Below are 26,980 nucleotides of genomic sequence, written 5' to 3' on the forward strand. Positions count from 1 at the left end.
CAAAATGCAGTCCCATCCCTGAAACTTTCCCTTATTATTCACTTTGCATTAGAAGGAAACACACTGGTTATTCTCAACAATTTCAAAATGTTGCAATCATTGTCCCTTTGATAATGTTGACCTAGAGTTTCTGAGGCATTAACTTGCCTTCAGCTGTTTATTCTTCTGTTACTGACTGTTATGTTTAAACTGAATAAATGAAACCAAGATGCTAAATCATTACCAAGATTCTTGAAGATGTGAGTTGTCAATAAACGACATTGTCCTTCCCCCTTCATATTTATCTTTCTAAATTCTAGCTATCCTAAAAATCTGCTTCTGGCTTACTTTCCATGTTTCTGCTTACCTTTCAGGTCTTCTGAGAGATATAGAAAACAACAAAAAGAGCTTTATTCTGGGCTGATTTCTGGATAATAACATATACACGATTAAATGGAAGCAGTGGAAACACATAGGTAAAAAATTTCTTTAAAAAGAACAGTTTATTTTTTTTTAAAGTTTCTTAGGGTAACATTGGTAACAATTATATAATTTTCAGGTGTATATTATAATTTTCAGGTGTATATTATAATTTTCAGGTGTATATTATAATTTGACATCTCTATATTCTATTGTGTGATTACCACCCAGAGTCCAGTTTCTTTTAGCTACCATATGTTTGAACCCTTTACCCACTTCACCCTCCCCTAAATCCCCTATATTTGACCTCCTTTACCCTGTCTACCTCTTACCTCCTCCCCCACCCCCTACCCTCTGGTAACCACTACTCCATTGTCCATGTCCCTGAGTCTCTGTTTGTCCTGTTCATTTGTTGCTTTTAGGTTTGTATCCCGCATATAAGTGATATTATGTGATTTTTAACTAAAAAGGACAGTTTAAATTCCACTTCTTTAATGAAAATTTCCTCATCATCAAGTCTAGAATGTTCTCTCTATGATCTGAACCCAAACACCATATTTAAGAATGTGATGTTTGGGTTCAGATCATAGAGAGAACATGGCATTTAAAAATTCATTTTCTAGTTACCTATAACTTGTTTCTTCAATAGATATTTCTATTGAGGCCATCAGAAATGTCTCTAGTTTCCTACTATTCGAAATGCTTAGTATAGTGCCTTGTACATTGCACACGCATAATAAATACAGTTGATCCTAGACAAGAGTTTTGTTTCAGCCGATGAACATTTCTACAAATTGGCAGATTTCTTGAAATTTTCTTAATCAAATTATATGTTAAATATATAAGAATGCTCTTATTTAAAGAAGTCATAGTGTAGCTTCCAACCCACATAAATATAACCTTCTAGAATGTTCATGAAAATGGGCATTGAGCCTCTGTTGAAAACCTCCAGTTAAAGTAAAACAACTATTACATCAGAGCCTGAAATATTTCTCTCCTCCTTTTGTGAATGTTCCATAAAGCAAAACACCATTTTCATTCTACTATTTAAAAAATAATCTGGCTTTTTCCACGTTTACAATAGTCCCCCCCTTATCTGCAATTTTGCTTTCCGTGGTTTCAGTTATCCAAGGTCAACATCAGTCCAAAATGGAAAATTCCAGAAATAAACGATTTATAAGTTTTACATTACGCACCTTTCTGGGTAGCATGATGAAATCTCGCACCATCTTGCTCCGTCCTGCCTGGGACCTGAATCACCCCTTTGTCCAGTGTCTCCACATTCCATGCACTCCCCACCCACTAGTCACTTAGTAGCTATCTTGGTCATCAGAACAACTGTCTTGATAACACAGTCCTTGGTTCAAGCAATCTTTGTAATTTGTTATAATTATTCTACTTTACTATTAGTTGTTAAACTCTTACCGTGCCTAATTTATAAATTCGACTTTATTATAAATATGTACGTATAGGAAAAAATATATAGAATGCATAGGTTTTGAAGCTACCCAAGGTTTTAAGTACTCATCGGGGATCCTGAAAAATATCACCCCACAGATAAGGGTGAACTACCATATTTAAATCTACACCTTCTTGAACTCAGACCACATTATACCTGCTCACATGCTTCTCAATCAAACAGGTTTTCTGAAACATCGAGGCAGTTCTAAAGTCTTTTGAACAACCAAGGATTTATAGTTGCCAGTTCATAGTGTGAGAATTAGCCAGCTCTAAGACAATATCTACCACAATCCGGTAATTGCTTGTGGCCTCTAGAAATTAAGGAACAATGTCCTCCCTTGGCAAAGAGTCTCAGCTAGCTCTGTGGAGCCCAGGTAGAATGCAAATTTGGAAAACTGTGCCGCCAATATGCTTCAGCTGGAGAAAAGTCTGTCGTAAGATGCTTATCAGACATCCTTTTATTGTCTTCTTAACAATGGAGAGCAGTTCCACAAGCAGTCATTTCACATGCCATTCTGAGCAGAACAGAGGTCGCCAAGTAATAATAAAAAGAAGAATACAGGAATGCACAATGGGAGGGCATCCAGCAGGAAGATGATGCAGAGGTATCAGGGTCAGGATGAAATAGTGGAGACAGTGATTAAGATGTTATCTAGTTTGCACTCATCTTACTTCCTCTATTTCTTTTAAATCAATTGAAATAAGATCTATATGAGATGTGTTGTATTAAGAACAATGAGCCAGCTTGAGAGGTTTCTTCATTGTTATTATTGTTTTGGCTACAACTTGCTTACAGGAGTCTTGTTCTAACCATAACTATTATATGATAGCTTGTCAGGGAAGCTGAAAGAAAAAAAAATTGAGCCAGGGTAAGATAAAAATCTCTCAAATCAGAATGAATTTTGGTGTTGATAACTTTGCGGTGCTAGCTTTAGCAGGACCCCCACTTGCCTTTGTGTTCTGATGCTACCAAGGAGAGGGTTCCCTCACAACTCGTTTATAACAAGTGCTTCTTGTTATAAGTGCTTCAGCTCACTGGGGATCTCCAGGTAGCAATGACCTCTCAGCCAACTTCAAACCTCATCCCAGCAAAGAAAGAACATGCTAAGCCATGATAATAATGGACTTTGTCATTATACCTTATTGCCAGTATTATCAATATATATAGGTCCTGCATGAACTGTGATCTTTCTTGCTCTATCCATATTAAGAACTAACACTTACTCTCAATGGTCACAGGAATAGAAAAAGTAAGTTACACATGGCTTCTCCTTTAAGGATTTTTAATCTATCAAGCAAATAGCAAAAATATTTGTTTTACTGTGTTTTATCAGAGAACAATCTTTTCAAACAATATTTCTTAAACATTCTAGGTGCTTGGCCCTGAAGTATAATATGAATAAGTTGGTTCCACGACTGAGAGGAATAATGCTTTTACATGAGAAGGAGCCAATTTCACCATCATGTGGCACGTGCTGCAATAATAGGTTTTTCTCTGGGAGCTGGAGGAAAGGAGAATGAAGTCTTTTCTCAGATTAGGGAGAGCACATTCAGGGATGACTTCCTGTGCTGATGGCCCCTCTTTCTCCATCCCCGAGGAGACAAGGTAAAAGACAAAGAAGAAGTGATTTTAATAAGAGAAGTAGCAATTTTTTTCCTTAGTTAAACAGTATTTCAGCTTCTTCTCCCTTTTAGATCAACTACTCACCATTCTTCTCTTATAACTTATCTTCTTCCTCTTGAATCTCTTTCCTTGTGGATTGCTTATTGCTTTCTTCTCTCTCCATCTTGTAGAATGGAGGCAACTCTAAACCAAAAGGCCTGAGATTAAAAAAAAAAACAAAAATAGAGCATTCCATCCAGGTGACTAAGGCAGCTCTGATTTGTGCCTTATGAGCCTTCCTCTCTTGGCATACACATTCTTGTCCTTTTCTCACTAGTAATAATGTGAAGTTGCTTAGTGATTTATTGAGGAAAAGAGAGAAGGCTATAACCACAGATGGAGTGGGACAGGGTTGCAGAATTGAGAATATTGGCTAGCTCTTCTTAGAAATGTAACTTTCCATGTCCTGGGTATTGTCATGTCTGTTGATAGTTTGTCACAATAAAAATAACCTTGTTCCAAATTCTGACTCTAATGCTACTTAATCCAGTGGCACAGGGATGTGGGAAAAGGCCCCTTTGGGACCCTGTTGGTACGTGGTGCTGTTGACTTGTTCTCATTCCCTTGAAGCATAGGGTAAAGCTACTAAAAAGAATGCTGGGGCTACTGCCATGCTCTAGGGATTGATGCTGAGACTGTGGAGCAGAGATGTCAGTCATTTCCCATGCACAGCCCCTAGGTAGTCCACTTATGTACTGTCTGTTAGGATAGTGGAGGTAGAGGGTATGGAACAGTGTTGATAGCATTAGAAGTTGATATCTCAAAGAGACACTGCAATGGACCAAATGACCGTGTCCCCCAAAATTAATATGTTGAAAGCCTAATCTCAATGCGATAGTATCTGGACATAGAACATTTGGAAATTAATTAGATCATGAGGATGGAGCCCTCATGAATAGGACTGATGCCCTTATAAGAAGAGGCCAGAGAATGAGCTAGCTCTCTTTCTACCATGTGAGGATACAAAAAGAAGTTGGCAGTGTGAAGCTTGGAAGCAGGCCTCACCAGACACAAGATCTGTCAGCACCTTGATCTTGGACTTCCTAGCCTTGAGAATTGTGAAAAATAAATTCTGTTGTTTATAAGCCACGTAGTCTATGGTATTTTGTTGTAGCACCCTGCACTGAATAAGAGAGACAGACAGAAGAATAGCCATGTCAATGACAGAATCAGAGCTAGCTACATAGCTAGCTATTCATGCTGTCCTGGGCCCCAGAAGGCACAAAGATGCCTGGCCTCTTTTCTTGGTTGTCATGTGATTCTGTCTCTCCTATTAGTGTGTACATCCCTAGAATGAAACCCTAATTTCAGCCCTCCCTGATTCATCTCAGTAACCAAAGTTTAAGTAAATCACTGGCTAAGAAGGTAACATATACCTGGGACTTCCCATGTTGGCTTTAGGGATAATCCAAGGACACTGGAAACTTCAAGGTGCTGAATTTAGTATGATGGATGCAAAAATGCATAACTGTAATATTCATGTGTAATCTGTACTATGATATCCATCAGCCAAAGTGACCAAAATGTATGCTAATTTATTAGGATTTTGAGGATTAATCTTTTGGTAGCCAATTGAACATGTCAAGCTTTTTCTCTCATTTATCTTCATTTCTTTTCCTTTCCTTTTTAAGGATTGTGTACCGAGAAAGATTTTTGGTTCTTGGTTTGGGACAGTGGTTGACATGAGACACAAACCAAAATTAATAGATGAAAGTACATAGCAAACCAAGCCAGACAAGTAAGTAATTCCTGTAGAAGAGAGGTCAAGGAAAGGAAATGCAGCCTAGGGCACACATGCTCTACTGACCTAGGAGAACCACTTCAAGGTGAAACGGGATTCCTGGAGATAAGCCCCCGCCACGAGGATCACAATATGCCCCAGGTGAGTAAAGGAGGCCTGCTACTTAATTTTTATTCTTTCAGTTTAGAAACAAACAAACAAACACAAACAAGAGCTTCACCTATAGGTACTATTCGAAAGTTAGGTTTCAATTCTTTACTCCTCAAGCCTCAGAGGTAAGTAGTCACTGGGCCCAGAAGTGATTTCTGTGTGGCAAGCACTCCTGCAAATGCCTTTTTACATATACAGTTACATTTAACTTACCTTAAAGATAGTACTATTTTGATTATACTCATTTTGTAAATGAGGAAAACTGAGGCATAGCCAATTTAAGCCACTTGTCCAGGTACTTCCCTATAGTCAGAACAAAGTAAGTAAAGACATGACTGGGGCACTTCTGAATGACCCAGTTTTTTCCCCCGGGGTAACAAATCTGAGTTCTGTTGGAAGTCCTTCCACAGAGAGATGGAGGTGGTTGGTAATGATTTTCAACTTGAATTCACACTGTCCTACTGTATTCATGGAGCAAAACCTTATTTGAGGAAGGAGCAACCCTTCTGTAATTTAAAGGAATCTAGGAAATCCCCCTAGTCCTCAAAATAGTACTCCAACTCTGCCAGATCAAGAGACATGATCTCTGCACCATTGGGGGGGAAAAAAAACATGAGAATGACAATTTCATTCAGAAAAGTAGTGGTCAACCTAAGTCTATACTCAAAATGTCAGGCGAAGATCAGAACCTTTTCTGAGAGTGAGCTGGGGTAGAAATGGAGTCAAAATATCATGAGAAGTGCAAAGAGGCTGCATAAAGTAGAAAAGACAGCAGGAGGGAGGGGCTCAGAAGACAAACTTCATGGATGTCCAAGGGTTTCAAGGCTTGACTCATCCTGACCAGACAGCCTCAGCAGTTGTGGAGCCCCTGCAGAAGGCATAAGCAACCAGGGGCGCCCTCAAGTCTGGTAGCCCTAATTAGCCTCAGAGCCTGGCCATGCAACAAACACACAGCTGGTGCCTCAGCCCATTGTCGTCTCACAAGATCATGAGGCCTCCAGCCTTCTGCTACTGTTGTCATGATCCCCTTCCCAGAGGGAGACATGTAAATTGTCAGGGCCAGATGACATCTGACATGCCAAACCATTTTTAAAAGAAGGGGGTTGTGCAAAAAGCCCTTTCAGATGTTGAAATCAATATCCTCACAGCTAATTCTTAAACTCCCCAAAGGCCCAGGAATCACAGTGCCTGTCTAGTGGTTAGGATTCCTAGGTTTTCTTCTTGGGCCTAGTTAGGAATTTCCTCATAATCCCTAATTCCCTGAGGGTGGTGGCTATTAAAGAGGTTCCAACATCTTCTCTTCGTTTATAAAATTCTCAAGCTCTCCCTTTATTTCTGTGGAATAGGGATGTGTAGCAATTGGAAAAGGAAGTTATTCTTCGGAGATGAAAGGTGGCTTGTTAAGGAATCAAGAAAATGAAAAATCACCAGGAAAAAAAAAACACACACACACTACCATGGCATGTCCTCCCATAACCAATCTTCTATTTCTGTCACTACTTAAATCGTAAGGGAGAAGAAGATAGAAAAAGAAAATAGAACAAAAAAAAATGAAGAAAAGCTTTCTGGATTTCTCCACACTCTTCAGAAGAAGTCTCTTAGCCTTCCCTCTGGTTCCTGGGTGAACCAATGCATCAGATTCTTACCATTTCCTCACATTACATGGATCAAGACTTTCCTAAACCTGGGACATCTGTGAGCCTCAGACAGATTGCTGATTCTAAAATGAGTGTCCTTTCCTACAATCTTACAGGTAGGTGACAGGCAGGTGGCAGTGCAAGGCCATAGATTTCTATTTTACCTAGAGCCAATCGGCTAAGTAAATTATTACAAGTTACACAAACTCCACAATCATAAACCAACAAAAGCCTATTGTTGGATTTTACTTAAGACTCTAATCTCATATTCTATTTTAAAAATCGAGCTTCATGGCAGCACTGCCCAGACCCAATAACATAGGTGTATGTGCCAATATTTGGAATTCCATAATTTTTTATAAAGTGACTTTCAAATCAGTGTCTCATCATTTTTGTTTTGTTTGGATACTGTTTTTAATGGCTGTCATTCTTGCTTTTCAGTGATAAATTACTCTTGATCAGGCTTTATTATTACCGAAATTGTTTGCTGTAGTTTATTTGATTGACCCTATAATGTAGTAATGCATTTTTGCTTCGAATTTATTTTTGGCCTATAATTTCCAAATTACTAAACTAAGATGTGTGTGTGTGTGTGTGTGTGTGTGTGTGTGTCTTATGATTTAAATAGGAATCATTCACACCTATGCTAGAGGTGATAATAAGCCCTCAAAATGTTCATGAATGGTAACACCTTCAGTTAAAAAGTGCCATCTATCAGTTTGTTTTATTTAAATAATTTGCAACATACTAGCAAGATAGATGTAATAACATTACTAGGTTAGTTTTAGGTTTACATGACATGACTTTATAACTTGAAGTCCTGTATAGAAGTTCATATGCTTTTCACATACAGTAAGTAATTCTTATATATTGCCAGCAATAATTTTACTGTAACATGTTTTATTTTGCTTTTCTCTAATTTTATATGATTAATAGAGAGTGGGAATAGATTGTAGTCTAGAAGAAAATATTTTTTTAGTCTCGTTCTTGATGAAGTTTATAATTGACCCAAAGGACTGAAAATATAACATGTAATAAATCTTTAGAGCATGATCCTCTCCTGTTCTCAATACTGCACCCACACTTAAGGTCTAGAGGGATCCCCTACATCTTCAGCTTATTGGGACTACTCCAGCAGCAGAACAAAGGAAGAAATCAGAATGTAACTTTAAATGATATTTTTGTCTCATTACAAAAATAATGTATGTCTGTGTACAAAATTTTGGATAACATAGCAAAACTCAAAGGCAAAAATATTAATGACCCAGTCATTTTACCACCCACTCTTGATATGTTGAAATATTTAACCTGAATCCTTATTTTAAACAAACATAAGTATAAATATAGACTTTTGTTACAAAATTAGAGTTGTTCTATATACACTGCTCTCTGTAAGGTGCTTTTCCTGAGGAATAGTACATCAAGAACTTCTCCCCCAGGTTATTAGATGCTATTTTCTAAAACACCATTTTTATGGTTCTAAAATAAAATATATCATCTAAAACATATCATCATTTATTTAAATAATGTCCCTCGCCTTGGGTTCAAGATGTTATTATTATAAAAACAATGCCATGCTGTCTTGTAGCTTAATCTTTGCCCTCATCCATATTCTTTCTTCAGGACTAATTTCTAGGATAGGATCACTGGGTTAAAAGTTATGAATATTCACCAAGCTTTTGAAATCAAATGCCCTTCAGAAAGGGAACTGGTCCTTTTTTGTGCTTTATGTCATATTGAGTGGCAGAAAGCCCAGTTTCCTCCCTCTCTTGGAAATTCTGTCCTGTGGCCAGGCCGACTGAGAATTAGCCTGCCTGCTTTGTGATGGTGACTCTAAATAGTTCTGCCATGACCTTGAACTATAAGGACTGCTTTTACTTTATTCTCATTATTGGGAATCTAGAATACAGTGGAAAGAGTACTAGGCTTGGAGAGAAGATGTCTGATTTCAGGTCTTGAGCCACACACTAACCATGTGACAACATTGAGCAGATAATTTTAATATCTCTGGGCTTTGTCTCCTCATCTGTAAAATAAAGAGTTTGCTCTAGATGATCTCTATAATGTCTCACAACTCAAAAACTGAAGAATTCTGTCATACCTTTTAGACAAACCCTCAAGCTATCCACCAGCACATGTAACTTGTTGGACCGTGGGCTCAATCTCTGGAAATTCCAAGTCTAGTTTCCCTGATATTGTTGACAATAAAGAGGGCACGAAATGACCTTCAAGATAAAAAAGTTGTTTCATGTTTCAAAAATTTCATAGGATACTCATTAAAAAACAACCGTATAACCTGTATGGAATTCCTCTGTCATGAACACTGTAAAAGCTACCACATGTAAACATGTCATTTTATGCTGTCCTTCATGACCTGAAGCAGCAGTGAAAATAGGGATGCCATTCAGGACAGTGAGTTTTCCCATCAGAAGCCAACTTATTCACCTTAAACAGAGACATTGTGTTCTTTAATTTTTCAACTGGAAAACATCCCAGAAATGATACAGCTCTTAGCCAGATTGAAGTGACAGTTTGAAGGACATGAATATGAGCAGAGATCAACTTTTATTCTTTGCTACCCATGGTAATTTATTGTTCTTACCTCATATGTAGGTTCTCAAAGGTAGATGAAGACAAAGATGCAATCCACTCAGAGAGGAATCTCCATGTTGGCTTATCGGCCATCTCATGGCTTGTTCTGCACTTTGACTTCCAAAATTAAGAAGAAGGGGAAACTATTTAATTCTCTTTTAACCATGAGAACTATCATGTACTGAGCTTATTATATGCTAGGGACCGGGTTAAGTACTTGTCATACGTTAGCTGATATAGTGAAAACAACACTGTGTGCAAAGTACACTTATCCTAATTTTAAAGAGAGGGCAAATTAGCCAAACTAGACTGAATAATTTTCCCAAAGTCATACAGATAGAAAATGGTAGAATTGGGACCTGGATGCAGGTGTAAATATATAGCCAATAATTGGTATATATAAAAATTTTTTTTGAAAACTTCAAAAAGAGGAAAAGTGCTTCAAATTCTAAGACAAAAGATGTTGGTATCTGTGGATAAAATGGAATACATTCTATTTCTTCAAGATTATTAACTCTGTAATACTTATTACTCTAGTTTATCTCTGTGAGTGTTACCTTGCTTCAACCATATATTAAACTATAATTTATATGTCCATATATACATATTTTAAAAACTTAACCCTAAAAGTAACATTTTGTCCCTTAAACCAATATTTGTCAAAATGTTTGACTTCCACATACAGTTAGAAATAATATCTATATTGTGATTCTGTACACATTTCTATGTACATACACATGAAACAAAATTTCATGAAACAGTAGTTCTTCTTACTACACAGAATTCATTGTTTTCTGTTTTGTTCCACCTTATTTTTTAATAATATTTATGATGCAATAAGCTGATTCATGATTTACTAATAGGACCTGTAGTCTGACACACTCTGCTGTACACTAACATTTAATTAACAGTGAACATTTGCTCTAGGTAATTTCTTCCTTATCACCACTGCTCTCTATCCCTCCCCTCTCTGACACTACTCAAGAGAAGAAACCAATGCTTTATATCAAATACTTGAATTTCTCAAAACTCTCCTTCATTTCCTACTCTAAGGGAAGTCTGCCCTCTAATGATTCAAAAGCACCACTGATTTCAAAGACTCATCTCCTAACAAACAAACCAAAAAGGAAATTCTGAATATAAAAGTTTAGTCTAAATTTAGTTTGAATGTAGTCTAAATTTATTTAAAAGTGAGGGAATCTGAGGCCCAGAGAGACATCTGCCCCTACAGTGTGAGGCAGAGCAGCTTCAGGTAAGAGAAGGGAGACATCTACATCTCATTTTGTACCATGATATTTTCTGGGACTCTTGAGACCTATCTTAGAATCCACAGCATTGAGCCAGGAGAAGTGAGGGGAGCTACAGGCCAAGGCCTGTAGTTGGTGGTGGAAAACAAAATCTAATCTATATTTTAAGACTCATTAATTTGGACTAAAGGGAGTAAAGCAGGAGGACATATTTAGCCTTGATTATGATTATTTTGATCAAAATTATATCAGACAATTCTCCCAACGGACTTCAAGAAGTGGGTTGATTAATTACTGTGAAAACAATAACAAGAGAATACTGACTCTGCCTTTCATCCAGGAAGCTCCAAGGATGGGCAGAGTGCAAGAAAGAGCCTAATCTTCCTTGTCCTTCTACTATGTGTTGCTAGAACACTGCAGCCCTCTTTTCAAGCCCTTTTTAGTTTTTATCAGTTGTATTATAAATGTCTTTTTACCTATCCGTAGTGCTTCAACGACTACATCATTTCATGTGATTGAAAACAACCAAGTCCATCTTATTAATTATATCCCCAGCACTTATGTGGGTTATTCTGGTGAATGAATAGATGAATAAATGTTTAAGCATGCCTACACTGTGACAGGTGTATTGGGAAATGAATTTTTACCTGCCTATTTCCTACCAACCCTTCATGATCCAGCTAAAATATTACCTTTTGTATAAACTAATCCTCAATTCGCCCCAAAATAATCAGAAATCACTCTATTGGTCTCTCTTTCTACTTTGTATAAGTGCTGCTTACAGCCACTGGATTATTCAGACATTTTTTAACTTTTTGTTTCTGCATTTAACATCACAAAGAATAAATGACAAGTGTTAGTCAGTGCTAAATCCAGATGGAGAATTCAGAAGTTTCTCTATAACCTAGCAATTCAAAATCCAGCACCAGTCCCTAATTTATTTACCCCACTTTTCTCTGAGATAACTGTGTTACTAGGTGTCTGAGGCTGATTATCCAGGAGAATAACTTTTATTATGTATGTACATGTGTATATGTGTATAATAGGCAGTACCATTCAGAAGGCACCTTGAACTACCACTTCAAAAACATTTTAATAAATCATAAAAACTCTCCTGGGGTCCACTCAGCTGTTCTTATTTGCAAGTAGAACAGTGGACACTCTTGAGATGGATTTTATCAACTGCCATTCTAACAGCAGGTATGGCGATATGAAGGCATGTCTTAATTATTTGGGAGGAAGGGACATTTATCAGTACAATTCCTGTGAAACTGATTAAACTGAGAAATATTTCATTATGTGGCATCTACAGTAAATCTTACCTCCCTCAGCCCTTGTACAGCAAGAACTTATCTATCCCCCCTCCCTGACAGAGCCTTAGAAAGGCAAAAGGAATTTGGTATTATCAATGTGCTGGTTTATCAGATATGAATTCATTTGTTTTTCTCAAAATGACTTATCAGCATGAACAGAGCTGGCTGGCCCAAGTATGAATTGTGCTCCAAATACCCTTTTTGAGTTCCCCGGAGCTCAAGAATGTTTTATCTCCCAGTTTATTTCCCCTGTTTGTTTGTGTTCTTTTAACTTCTTACCTATTGAGGTGCATTTTTGCGTCAGGATTCCTGTAAAGGCTCGTGGAATTCAAGCTTCCCAGCTCTGGCTGTCTGGTGGTCAGTGTGTCGGGTACAGTTTCAGCTCTTGTAGGAAAACAGTGGACAGTTGGGAGTGAGATGAATTGCCTTGTGATGGCTCCCAGGGTGAGTATCTGGGGTGCTTCCTCATACAGCCATTGTTTTCTTTATCTGGGCACAATGGAGATGTACAACATGAAAAGACATGAAAGGCAGCGCCTGGGCCCAGAAGCCTTGATTGTTAAACCAACACACTAAGAGAAAGAAGGGCTTTCTTTAGTGTAATCCCACTACCTGCCTCACCTCACCTCTGTCGGGTCCTGCTCATCTCACATTGGGTTGATATGGGGCAGCCTAGCCAGGGTCTCATCCTTTCCAAACTCTTTAATGCCAGACATTCATTCATCTTGTCCTGTGTTTTTAACACACGCCCTCATCTTGCATCTTCCCAGGCTTCACAGCTAGGTATATGGAGAGGCTTAATTCAGACAGGCCCGACTTTTTTTTTTTCATTCCTTTGAACAAAAAGCAAGATACAACAGTTTAAATAAAAGTATGTTCAGGTGGTCACAAACCTCTCTAAAAGTGAAAAAAATAGATACTGAATGTCAATTTAGATTTGTTACTAGAAATACTTAATGGTTTGAGAAAAATGGAAGTTCTTATTTTTGTTCTTGCTTTGGTTTATATTATCATAATTCCACATTTCTTTAAATGTTTCTGAGACTTGAATTCACACATGCAGGACACATCTCATGTGAGGGGGACCTAGAACTGAACCTGAGAAGAGGTTGTCAGAAATTTTTGTAACCCACAGAAACCCTTCCTTTCTAGCATGGCACTGTGTGGTTTGCAATAACAACGTTGGTAAGGACCATAAAATTATTAGGATGCATTTGAGTCCAAGGCCAGACTCATATATCTAAGCAAGTTTATTCAGCCTTTCTTATGAAAACTTCCCAAGGAAGTGACTCCACAAACCTCCTTAATGAGGTCTTACAGTAGTGTGATGTCTGAAAATGGCAGTTCAGCAAGGAAATCAAAGTCAAGGTCAGGACTGAAAACTATATGGAGTGCACTCCTGGCTTAATGCAAGCACCAGCCAGATGTCAGAAGCTCAGGTGGTCAAGGTAAAATACGTACAGCATATGGTGTTACCAGAGATCACAGCAAGAAAGTCAGGGATCCAGGGCGGTCGGTCATAGGTTATTGGAAAGACAGATATCTGAGGTCTGGCCAGCAAAAATGCTGAAAAGCTAAGAAAAGGTCAGATAAAACCACCTGCAAGTAGATAATGCTGTTGTAAACAAGATTCTTAGACAAGGTCTATCCCAAATAGGAGCTGCCTATATGGTCCTCAATGGAGGACTTCGATTCAGGGAGGCATTTAAGGGTGACTATCCTGAACCACCTGGAGCAAGGCAAGGACCCTGACTTTATGCCTGCTTACCAACACCAAATCTCACTGGAAAATGAAAGCCGCCTTACCTCCTTTTGTCTTGTGAGAAGACATGCTCCTCATTTTTCATCTGTTTAAGCTATCAGAGTCATTAATGCCAAATCCTGTTGTGCTTTGGTGTTTCTACAAGGATTGCTCTCCAAGTTCACAACACTCTTCTAGTCTACCAAGCTGGGAGATTGAAGAGCTCAACAGGGAAAGATTATCAAGTTGTCTTGGTGGAAGCAAAACTCCCATCCCCACATTACAATGCTGAATAGATTTGTTTTCTTGAAGTTCACTTTTAAAGAAAGTTTAATTTCTGTTAGTGCTAAGGTGCCTTGTTTGCAAACCTAGCCAAACTTAGTCTCTTCTTACTTGAAAACTAAAAGACTATGGTTATAGATATATGAAAAAAACGTGTGTCTCTATAATCCATATTTAAAACATTGTGGTAATTCTTTACATTGCCAAATATTAAATTGGTTACTTATTAATTCTTGCTACTCCCTGAAGGGGGTAAAAATGATGAAAAAATTCTGCATGTACCCTTAATTTTCATTTTCACAGTCACTAAAATATAAAGAAATCTTAGTTATTTTCTATTGTTTGTTTTAATCAAAGGAAAGACAATGTTAATGTCCTATGTGTTAAACATTAAGGAATATGATGACTTTGCCCTGTGATTTTTAAAGAACTTAAAAATAATTTAGAAATTTTCTACATGACTCATGACAGATTTGGAGCCCTTGGAAAATAGTAATTTGTGCTACTGGAGGCTGTCTGATGGCCATTTTGTTGAGCAGGATTTCAGCTCTCATGAGAAAACATTGGACAATGAGATGAGTTGTCTGGAGACGGCTCTTGGGGCTGAGCATCTAGGATGCTTCTTTATGCAGCCATTGTTTTCTTTCTCTATCTGAGCACAATAGAAAATGTCTGACATGAAAGACAGTGCTTGGGCCAAGCAGCCCTGTCAAAAGAGTGGTACAGATAAGTTCCAATGAACTCCAGCAGTGAAAAGGCTTGGTAGAAGTTAAATAAACTGTATATTGAAAAATGAGTAGGATTTCAATAACTGGAGAAGATGTTAGGGTATTCCTAGCAGGTTAGTGATAGGAATAAAGACCTATCAAAACTATTATGTTTTTAAAACTTAATACATGAATGATATCATAAAAAGTTATGCTAAGCCAACATAGGCAGAATCAACTGCCATACTCTAATTTACACATTCATCATAGCACCTATCGCTTTTGTGGCTCTTATTTGTGTCTATGTCTATTCTTAACTTGTGTCTCTAGCATCTCCCCTGGAGTCTGTATTTGACAACTGAATAAATTCTGTAACTGTATATAGTTCAACACTGTCTACAGGATAAAGTCTAAACCCCTCCCTTTGACATTCTAGGCCTGCTTCCTCTGCTAAACTAACCTCTTTACCATGCGCAGAACATAAGAATTTAACTCTATTTCTAGGTCCTTACTGCTATCGCTACCATGCTAGAAATAAAATAACAACTTCTCCAGTTATTGAAACCCTACTAATTTTTCAATATGCGGTTTAAATTCAACTTTCGCCAGGAGGACTTTTCACTGCTGGAGTTCATTAGAACTTCTCTGTATCACCTGTTTGACATTTACTATTCCATATTAATGTTTCTACTGGGTGGTATATTGTCTCCTCACCTACATTTTAAGATTCCTAGGGACAAAAACCATGTCTTTGATACTCATTTTAAATTCAATCTTTCATTTATAGATTGAATCATTCATTTATCTAAGAAACTTATTGAGCGTCAATCACGTGCACATATAATGTTGTAAAGAAAGAAAATTATGTAAAGCCCTTAGCTTCAAGGTTCTTAATATTAACAACAAAGTTCTTTCTGCATAACAAATTTAAAAATATGATAATTGATTATTGATTGATTATCATTAAAAGATATTTCTCCATTAACAAAAATGTAGAGGTATCTTGAAGGCAAGATTACATTTTTAAAACTTAATACATGCACAATATTATAAGATTATTGTATTTCAGCCAATCCAACAAAGCTATCAAAATAGATCATATATCCTATAATTAATGTCTCTCCCTGAGAACAATCAGAAACAAGAAAAATTAAAGCCAATTACTTAGAAGTCCATTTAACTATAATTTGACTGTTCTATAAGAGCTAATGAAGAATAAGATGCTGCACAAGGGTCTTTTTAGGGCAGATGGGAAGTAACTATTTGGTTCATTTTTGCAATATCTCAGTTGTGTCCAGGAAAAGTGTGACTTCAGAAAAGTCTGCAAATTGTGTTACAGCTAATGATAATTGGTGTATGACCTCTTTCCTGAAAGCCTTGCCTGCTGATAAAAGAGTGGTACTAACTGAGAAGAGGAAATAACTTAGAGGCACCATCATCCCCATTAGTTCTTATTTCTTCCATTACCTTTAGTCCAAAATTTGATTGAGCCATAGAAAAAGGAAGTATCTTTGCTCTCAATTCCCTTTAAAGTGAGCATTTTCTGTGAAGTTTGGTAATAACTCTGATTATATTTTTTAAGAAATTATTTTCTACTGATAAAAACCTACTCTTCAATCATCCCCTTACTTCTCTCCCCTTCCAAAAGATGGACAACATGAGTTACTATGCCGACAAAAAGTGACCAACTGACAGTCAAGCTTTCAGTACCTCTTTCCTTCAGGATCCCTCATGGAACATGTGTGATAAGGTACTTTCGTCATTCAAACCAAAGGCAACAGTGTCAAGACACAGAGTAGAGACTATGTAGTTTACTGTTTACTTCCCTTTAGGTGAAACATAAATGAAAATAGTAGCTCAATATTTTCTTCTTCTGCTACCAAAAGATTGCCTTGCTCACCAGCAAAGGCGCAAATACCTCAACAATGCCATCTGGATGAGAAGCAGTAGTACTTCTAGGAGCAGCAGCCTGGTGTACCTCATTATAGGGATGATTATGATCTCATTTAACCTAATGATAGGGAATTGCATACTAGGAAAAGAAAATAGTATAGAAACACTAGTCATAAAAGACAGAAAAATGGGGATACCTTATTGGTTGGGAGTTGGATAAGTAAAGGTGGGGGCATTTAGAGTGTTAAAAACAGGGTTTTAGAGTGTTAAGAATATCTGACAGAGGATTATTGAAGTGAAAATATATGAGAAAAGGCACACACACACAAAAAAAGCTAGGTGACAAAGGTCCCTGAACAATGGCCTAACTCATATGAACCCAAGAATTCAGGCATGTCTGGGCCCGTCTGGAGGCCCAAGTGGCCTTAGGAAAAATATACTGAGACTGAGGGCTGAAGTCCAGAAATAGGGCTCTCCTGGAAAAGAGGCCATTTCGTACCACCCAGCCTGGTCCCTAATGGAGATAGATAGGCAAAGTAACTGAAGTTGGCGTGGGGCTCTAACTAGTGTGAGACATGATACCCAGATTATCTTCTAGATCGCCCTTAAGGAGAATGAACTTGGTGACTAGAGGACTAGGGGATCATAAAGAAATGGGGAATAGAGTCCTGAATTAATGAAAGAACAAGAAGAAACTGAGAACTCAATATAGCTCAGTGTCCTAGGAACAAAAGTATGAGGGTATAATCCAGTTCAGTGAGCCAAAGAGAAACGCAGTGAGGATCACAGCAACGTTATCACTAATGAGGAAAGTGAGATAGAATGCAAGCTTTGTGGGTGGCCATGGGGAAAGCTGAAGACCAGAGACTAACATGAAGAGGTGGGAGAAGAAAGCCATTTTGAGAGGTGAAAAAACATGGAAGCCCCTCCCAAGGAAAACTCTGTAAGAAGTCTGATGTGGACCCCAAGAAGAAAGATTCAGTTGTTGTGAACCTCAAGAAGGGATTCATCCACGATACAGATTCCTTAAGGTCAACTGGGAGCCCAAATTTTGTAAATAATAAGTCTAGCTGCCATTTGCTGACAGAAGCATCTCATGTACTCTATACCAGGAGGAACCTCTGACTGAATTCCTGGCTTCCTACACTGTGCCCTGCCTGTTTACACCAGCTGAATCAGCCGCTCTAGGAAAGCCCTAGTTTTATCTTTCAACCAATGGACTGAGACCTACCCTGTCCAATCAGAACTGCACAATTTAGATACCTCGTTTACATAAAACAGACCTAATCATGATTCTCGGGGGAAACTTTTGCTATAAAAAGTGACCTCTCCTTTGTCTCCATGAGACACAATTTAAGTGTATACCTGAATTTGTATCTCTGAGGCTACAGCTCTTTTTACTAAAATAAATGCTTTTTATTTTTTATTCTAGTCTAAAATTAATGTGTATTTACATTGGGATACTAGCGGGTGCTAAACCATAGATTTCTGTTTTATTGCTGTTACTTATAATCCTATTAAACCTCAGACTATAGTGGCTCAGAAAACTTTTTTTTTTTTCACCTATAGCACTCAGTCTTCCTTGGAGGTCTCCCATTCAGGTACTAACCAGGCCCGGCCCTGCTTAGTTCCCAAGATCAGATAGGATTGGGCATGTTCAGAGTGGCATGGCCACAGATGGAAAAATTCTTGAATAAGAGTTTTTTGTAAGGGAAGATACTCTGATTATTCTGGAGGTTAGGCTAGTAGAGGAACTTAATATGTATGTAAGTTTTTCTCTCTTTCCACCTTAATTTAAATTTAGGATAGAGACAGATAACACCTTTAGTCCAGGCTAGATTTCAGAACTCTGGAGATAGTCTACATAGGAGTTAGAAGCAGGGTCCAATAGACCCTAAAACAAACTATTCACTAGCCCAGAGACTTAGGCCAGGGTAACCTCTTTAATGTCAATCCCTTCAACAGTAGAATGGAAATTATAATAGTATATAATTCTTAGAATAATTGAGAATAATAAATGATAATATGCCTTCAGTATACCTACTATATAACCCTATGGAGCATTTGGAGCACTAGTAATTAAAAGGGGGGAAGCCCAGATAAGATTCTATTCAGTGTGAGCAACCTCAGGAAGTAGTCCAAGCAGACTAAATGAGCCAGGAACCGAGGGAGGGGAGTGAGGGTGAGGGTCTACTGCTATCTGTTTGCTATGTACAACAAAAGATATTATTCCACTGTGCCCCTTAAGCAGTCCATCTTAATCATCTTCAGGGCAGACTCCTAAAATGCCACTCCTTTTTTCAACTCCTTCAACTAAACCACTAACAGATAAGCTCTAGTACATGAGTTTATGGTACATAAGCTAGTACATAGAGCACATGATATATTGGAAAAGAACTGAAATTATCCTACTTTCAACCCCTGAAATAGTGCATGTTTGTGCATGCACACATGTATGCCTGTGTATACATGTGTTCTTAAATACATGACCATGTGAGTGTTGGTGGCAGTGAGAGTGTTTCAGAGAGTATCTTTAATAGTCTTGTTTTATAATGTGGACTAATCTAGGTAATCTTAATCTTTGATGAATTTTAAATAGAAGAGAATGGGATTTTATCATCTCTATAGTACGATCTTACAATTTTTGTCAGATGGGTCAAAAATTAATAATTAATTAGGATAGTATATAAGAACAATAACTGTAAGTTTCCAAGGAATGGATAAAATACCAGCATATAGATAAATTCCCTTTGGTATAGGAATTCAAGACAGAAATCTATGATGTTTCCCACTGGAATTCAATTGTCTACAGTTCTCCACCATCCCCCACCACCCCCCTAAATTTTCTACAGTTCTTACTTTAAATTTTGAAGAAGTTACAATGCTGGCTCTACAATGTTTTCTGTTTCTGTTATTATGATTATTTACATTTGTTTTGTTCTGAATATGTTTATTTATTTTCTGAGAGTGAAAATGGTAATAATACTCTCCTAAGGGTTCATTCCTCTCACAGAGTAGTGTGCATGAAAGAACAAGGAAGCTTTGGCCATTTCACAAGATCCTGGCCTCTCCCATACTTTACACGTGTGTTGGAATAAATATATAAATGTGTACACTTTGTTAAAAAAAATTTGAAAGGAACCAATTAAAAAATGCTTCTAGTCACATTAGATTCTTAAAAATATATATTATCTCCCATTGTACAAGGAGGCCATGTTTTTCACAGTCTCTTTTACTTATGAATTCTCCAATCTGGTAAAATTAGAAGCTTATGTTTTTCAAATTTCCCCAGGACAAAGGTATGGGTTCCTAAAGAAACCAGGAGATGGCAGTCAGAGAAAATTAAAAATATGTAGTAGGGAACAAGAAATGTACAGGATTATTATTTTATCCAATTCTAGAGAAAGAGACCAAGACGGGACCTAAATATCTAATTAGTGTTTGGCCCACTACTATAGATCATAAACATCTGCTCTTTGTGGCAAATGTGAGACCTAGTCCTCATGTGTCCCTACAATTTACAATACCCCTTCCATTTTTATCATTTCTAAAGAATGATTATATTAACCAAAGTAAGAGGTAGGCAGATCCATAAGTTAAAGAAAGTATTAAGATAATTTAAAATTTAGATGTGTAAAATTTTTATATTCTGTAAAAATGTTAAATAAAAATAAAACACACCACTTGGATCTCCATGAAATATTGATGCAGAGAATAAATACAATAGTAGAGTTGTATTGTTTTAGATTTTAGTTAAGACTGTAACAGCATTCAAACACCTATAGCATTATTATCTCTACTGAAGACACCTTGTAATGGACACTATTAAAATTCTGACCTCAACAACCAAGCCTCCAAGAGAAGCCATGATTGAATGAAAGCTTTTTGTAAAAATGCAGGAATTTCCTAATTATGCTGGTTATTTTAGCTCAGCAGGGTCAACAAAATGATCCTGACGTAAACAAACTGGTAAAAGGAGCCAGCAAGACAATCGTCAAGCAGAAGGATGACATGGATGACCAGGAAGATGGCATAATTCAGGCTTGCAATCTAGCTGCCAGAATTGGACACACCCACAAGGAAACTGGGGAGGAGAAGGGAGATGAAGTTTGGGTGGGCATGCAACTACAGAATGACTCCCAGAATGATCTGACTCCCAGAATGATCCAGGTATCACATCACCAGAGCAGTCCAGCCTGATGAGGATCATGAAGAAAAGGATGCCTCGATTGTGGACAAATCCACTTCAGCTGAATGGAATAAAGCTGCAGCTCTGCAACAGCGGACAACTCAGAGCTTCTCCTGGGAAAGTTTCTGCAATGTGCTATAATGGCGTGAGACTACAGTGCCAGGGTATATTGGTCCTCTTCCAGCAGTTTTGTGCAAACAGATCGTGGAAGCACGATGTGTGGAAGGTTGGTTATGCTTTATATATAGACATCTTTGTATCTTCGTCACTGTAGGGAGTAAACACACTCATGAAAACCCCCTCAGAGAGAGACAGAAAGGCCTGGATGTTTCAACACTCAATACTCCATGTCCTATGTGGATGCTGTGTCGTCTGCATCTTGTAGGCAATCCAAACAGCCTCCTTTGATATCTGTCTGGCTCTACAGCAAATTTAAGAGAGACAGAAAATACTCTAAATGGTGAATCTGAAAAGATAAACGTTCGAGATAAGAGCAGAAGCCATGGTGTCGACCCCACCTCTTTTCCAGGGTTCTTTTCTAAATCCACGGGGGAAATATTGATGGAAGAAAGGCCAAGTAGCTCTTGGTGGGCAGGCTGGGTGGGTGAGTTTTCTGAGAAAGAAAGAAAAATGAGAATGCCTGGTAGAAAAAGCAGCAAACAATGACATCAGCTTTACATTTTGGAACATTTGTAACTCAGTAAACAGAAGTTTATATGTCTTATTCCAAGCCTTGACTAAAAAATTGCAACCGAAAATGTGAAAACAAAAATCACCCATTAAGGCCCTACAATGTGATCTCTTTCTTTTATCAAAGGTCTATGCCAAGGTGACCACACTGCTAATGCCAAATGCTTATAACCTGCTTTGCAAATCAGTGATCCTTCCAGCATTTTATCAGAAAAGTGGAGTCCTACATTCTCTATTCTGGGCAACCTCTAAATTTTTTAATCATGGTAAGAACATTCAACTTGAGAGCTACCCTCTTAATAAATGTTAACCGTACAATACAGTATTATTAAGTATAGGTACAATGTTGTACAGATCTCCAGAACTTATTAATATTACATAAGTGACACTTTATACCTATCGAACAGCAGCCCCTACATTTTCTTCTCCCACCAGCCCTTGGCAATCACTGTTCTACACTCTGTTTCTATGAGTTTGGTTCTTTTAGATACTTCACATAAGTGGAATCATATAGTATTTGTTCTTCCATGACAGGCTTATTTCACTTAGTATAATGTCCTCCAGGTCCATCTGTGTTGTAGCATGTAAAAAGATTTCCTTTCCTTGATTGGCTGAATTGTATTTGTGTGTATGAGTGTATTGTCACATTTTCTTTATCTATTTATCCATTAATGGATGTTTATGTTATTTCTAGTACTTGGATATTGTGAATAACACTGCAATGAACATGGGAGTGTACATATCTCCTCAAGATCCTGATTGCAAATATTTTCAATGAATACTCAGAATTGAGATTGCTGGATCAGATCATAATTCTATTTTTAATTTTGTGAGGAACCACTATACTCTTTTCCATACTGACTGCATCAACAGTGCACAAGGGTTTCGATTTTTCCACATCCTCACCAATATTTGTTATCTTTTGTTTTTTTTCTTCTTTTACAATAGCCATTCTAATAGTTGTAAGGAATCATCTTCAAATTTCACCATGTATGTTTTCTTAATTGCTCTAAAAGTTATCATGATACAGAGTCAGGATATATCTTACAATAGTCTTCAGTAGAAAGTAGAGTTTTAAAACTCAATATAGTGCATGAAAAATATAGAGACAAAGAAGACAAGATTGTGTGGAGAGAGGAGTCTTGAAATGAGAGTAACAAAAAATATTTGAGTCTAAGCCCTACTATTTCATAATTGTGTGGTATTTGGCAAGTCACATCCTCACTGGCCCTTTGTCACAGACTGGTTTTAAAAATTATAGGTGAAAAGGTATACAAAAGGTCTTTGGAAATTATAAGACATTCTAAAATGAGGGAATATTAATACTATCAATAATATTTGAGCATGCTAAAGTCAATTGTATTTGGCAATGGAGTAAATGCCTCCCTTTTTTTCTACTATATTTAATTTTGCCTGACATTTAAATAGTACCCAGAGATGGAGGAAGATGCCGTTTGCAGGGAAGCCCATATCAAAATTATAATAGTGTCTATTTATCTAAAAAGCACGTCCTAAACACAGACGCAAATTGAGCTAAATAGAGTATGGGATAACTAATTTAATGTAACAAATATATCTGGAGAACCTACTGGGCTTACTGGATCATAGGAGTAACTAGATGGGCCAGCAGGTCACCTTCTCTCAAGATAAGAATTAGAGAGGAAATCAGGTATAGATATGCAAAGGAGAAGGGGAAAGGAGGGCAAATGAGAGTCACACACACATTCATTTTGTTCAGTAAACATTTGTTGAGCATTGGTCTAGGTCCTATAAATAGAGTTGAGTCAGATGTATTGGCTGGCCTTAAGGAGTTTAGTTTACTTAAAATAATATAGAATACATAGATGTTATTACGGAGCACTAGAGATCTTCCTGAACTGTAAGTCTTTATCCCAAATCTCTAACATGAATCGCAGACATAAATTCATTCAACTGTCTACCTGAGATCCCCACTGAGATACATAATGTGCAGCTCAAATTTAATATGTCTATAACCGCACTCCTTATTCACTCGCAAAGCTGCTCCTTCTGCTAGATTCCACATGGCAGGAAATAGCAACTCCAATATCCCAGTTGTTCAATCTAAAACCTTGAAATCATTATTCTCTGTTTCTCTCTCTCTTCCTCTCTTCTTCTATCTCCCTGTGTGTGTGCCTCCTGAATTCCTTCACATCTAATCCTTCAATATGCTTGTTGGATCTAATTTCAAAATATATCCTAAATTTAACAACTTCTCACCATCACCTTCATTGCCACCATCCTGGCCTACATCACCATCAAACTTTTCTGGATTACTACAACAGCCTTCTGTCTGGCCTCTTAGTCTCTGCCCTAGTTGAGTACAGATTACTCTCAGCACTGAGCCAGAGTGATCCTTTAAAGATTAAGTCAGACCATGTTAGTGTTCTATTCAAAATGGCTCCCCATCATTCTCTGAGTGAAGTCTAAGTTTCTTCCAGGTTCCCTATATCTCTGATCTCATTTCCTATGAATCTCTGCATCAGTCACATATTTCCACCACATTGACCACCTTGCTATTCTTAAAAGTGTTAAGTGCGTACTTGACACTGGCCCTTTGAAATCACTGGCTCTCTGTCTAGCATGCTATTCTCTTAGTTACCCACACAAGAGACACACATGGTCCTAGTAATTGCTGTATCCTCTCAGGATAAATTTAGTCATACTTCCACTGGAAACTTAAAACATACATTACTGTCACTATTCATTATATAAGGTGTAAGACAGTGGGGAGGGGGAGAAACAGTTAATATGAAACATATTTCTACTTTCATACTGGTCAGGAGGCCAAGCTGATAAATATATCTACCTTCTTTTACTACCCATTCCATGTTCCCTTACATTCAACTTGGTCTGACAGGGTTTTCTATGAGGGTGTAATTAAACCTTCAGTTTTGCGGGATATGAGTGCTTAGTCATTCTGTTTATTGGGTTGCCACAGTTTTTCTTTACCAGAACTGCTGGGCAAGAGAGCAGTACTCAGAGGTATCCTAGTGAATCCACTAAGTTCTAAGGGTAGGCCTTCATGCCCCATTGTGTAGTAATGCAGGGTGATGGGAAAAAGAGGCTGAGATCCACAGAGTGACTTATCTTGACTACCAGATTTTTGAGAGTTTCTGAAATGGGTACTGTCTGGACATTCATATGGGACACAAATATCTACATACTCTGCCCATTCCAAAATTTCACCTAACTACCACTTCTCCCAGAACTTCTTGCGCAAATATTTTAATTTTTTAAGTTTCTATCCTGTAGATTAACTCATCAGTCACTTCTCATGAATGAATGTAGATCAGACCTACCTGAACTGGCACTAATCTTGTAATTCCCCTAGGTATGTTAGACTGCTTTTCATTTACTATCTTGGCTAGGTGGTGTTGGGCCAATCCCAAAGGCTTCCACGTGGCCTTTTCTACAACAGTAGATTTCACTATAAGGGTTGAGAAATCAGTGTGGGAATTTTGCCAGTTGGTAAGCATATCTATTCCCATTATATATTCTATGACTGAGGAAATAACTACAGAATAGTCTTCTGATTCTTTTTCACTGTTAGACAAAACTCTGTCAGCTGATCTCATAAACCCCACTCTGACTAGTGGATCAGGGTCATATTTTAGATTTCCAAAGATTAGTATCAATTCAGAGCTAGTACATGATCATCTCAGATCATTATTTTGGGTACTTTCCTTTCCCAAGTGCACAGTTGTCATGATAAATGGTCATGGAAGAAGATTCACAGTATACATTCATGGCATCATTGCAGAATCTTTTCTCAAATGAACTTGGCCTCTCTTACGATTGAGAGGTTCAAAATCTATAAACCAGCCTAGGTTTGAAAGATGAATAAGAAGTTATGAATATCCACTATGGCAACTAGAGTTACATTTTTGCCCATTAGACCTAGAATTTTTCTACCAATATACATCGTGGAGTGCTTTAGTGTGCTGCCCATTAATGTCATTCTTTGGAATCCCATGATCAATTAGCTATCGCTATAGATCCCTGTGGGCCAAACACTTTGAATATCACTTTACCCTTTTAATTATTGTGATAATTAAACCTACATTGTCCCTGAGAATAGAGCACAGGCTCCTGATCTGATTTCCTCCACAGGGAAATTGGTCCCCCTTCCCCTAAGGGACATTTGGCAATGTCTGTAGACATTTTTGTTGTCACAACTGAAGGTAGGTACTACTGGCATTTAGTGGGCAGAGTCTAGCAACATTGCTAAATATTTTACAATACACTGGACAGACCCCCAAATCCAAAATGTCTGAGAGTGAAATGAAAAGTCTGAAACTGGATTTGAACCATGTAAGAATGCTGGGCACTAAGTTTTACCACATACATAGGATGAGGACCTAAAGTATAGCCACTGATTCAGGCATGTTATCTAGGGGGCTAGAGGCTTAAGCAGCCAGAGAACTGTCCAAAAGAAAGAGAAAATCCAAAGAGATAATGATTCTTAAAATTTAGAAAGTACACAAATAAGTTAAGAACTATTAAAGGGAGTCAATCAAAGCAACAAGTTGGAGAATTTATACTTAAAGGAATAAGAATAAATAGTCATTCTGAAAAGGACTTTAAAATAAGTATGTTTTGATTTCAATTAATGAAAAATTAACTTGAAATATTTAAGAGAAAAAACTTTGATAAATTTATAACCTATTATGTAAAGAAAAAATCAAAAGAAATTTGGATAATCTTGAATAATAGCCTTTTTATAACATGCCTTTATTCCTTTATCTACTATAAGACTGGTACAAAATATAACTCATGATTCAAGCATGTCACCTTTTGAAAATATTACTGACTCATAATAAAATAAAAACTGATTTTAATTAAGAAAATCTTCCATTTATGTTGTATTTATGATGAATTGAACATTAAGCATTTTATTCTAAAATTAAAAAGGATGTTTAAAATTTTCAATGAGATAAGAAAATTAGTTTTTTAAAGTAAAAACAAAATAAAAAATATAAGTTTATAAAATAAGAACCACTTAGTTGTAAACCTCAAGGAAGAAATATAAAGTATTAGAAATAAAACTTAATGATTATGGTATGTATTAGAATGAATAAAGCTAAAGAGAAGATGATGAATTGAAGTGTAGAAGTGAGAAAATATCACAGAAAAATATGTCAGGGCATGAAGGATAGAATCAGTTTTACTTACTAAGAGTGCACAAAAAAAAAAAGAAAAGAGAAAGAATGGGAGACAATAATCCAAGAGAAAATGGCTGAAAATTTTACTGAAG

The 26,980-nt window shown here is 37.3% G+C and overlaps 1 long non-coding RNA gene and 1 pseudogene across 1 annotated transcript; one reads left to right on the top strand and one right to left on the bottom strand.

The window, feature by feature from the left end:
• Positions 1-3,130: 3,130 nt before the first annotated feature.
• Positions 3,131-7,786, top strand: LOC107515472. Its single transcript, XR_001598016.2, has 3 exons — positions 3,131-3,466; positions 5,155-5,405; positions 6,927-7,786. It is a non-coding gene; the product is annotated as an uncharacterized LOC107515472 (long non-coding RNA).
• Positions 7,787-18,386: 10,600 nt separating this feature from the next.
• On the bottom strand, positions 18,387-18,505 carry LOC118604757 (annotated as a pseudogene).
• Positions 18,506-26,980: the final 8,475 nt, after the last annotated feature.

Source organism: Rousettus aegyptiacus, unplaced genomic scaffold, assembly GCF_014176215.1.
Source record: "Rousettus aegyptiacus isolate mRouAeg1 unplaced genomic scaffold, mRouAeg1.p scaffold_m13_p_1, whole genome shotgun sequence".
Taxonomy (NCBI): Eukaryota; Metazoa; Chordata; class Mammalia; order Chiroptera; family Pteropodidae; genus Rousettus; species Rousettus aegyptiacus.